The sequence below is a fragment of the Apaloderma vittatum genome, unplaced genomic scaffold (assembly GCF_000703405.1).
Source record: "Apaloderma vittatum isolate BGI_N311 unplaced genomic scaffold, ASM70340v1 scaffold14476, whole genome shotgun sequence".
Taxonomy (NCBI): Eukaryota; Metazoa; Chordata; class Aves; order Trogoniformes; family Trogonidae; genus Apaloderma; species Apaloderma vittatum.
In genome coordinates, this window is record NW_009721329.1 from 1 (window position 1) to 392 (window position 392).

The following is a 392-nucleotide window of genomic DNA, read 5'->3' on the forward strand; positions in this document are numbered from 1 at the left end:
GGGCCGAGGCATGCCGGAGGGTTGGTGTGATTCCCCGCCAGGTGGCGCTGCGGTGCGTAAGGAAAGCTCCCGAGTGTGCACCCCAAAAAGCCACCCCAAAATACTTATTAGGCGGGCCCCGAGGGCTGCACCCCCTTCTCCCAACGCTGGCCGCTGGGCGTGACCGTGCAGAGGATTCACACGCCTACAAGGGACCCCGGGAGCACCCAGTTTTTCAGTCCTTGTCCTCTCCCCTGGGGTGATAGAGACACGCAGGTACTCAAAGGGGTGTTTTGATCTTTTTTTTATAGAAAACGGCAACTGTACAGGCACATTTACACAAGACAAGGGATGGGAAAGCCAAGGGGAGAGGTCAGGCCCCTGCCTGCAGCACAGGGAAGGCAGCCTGGGTG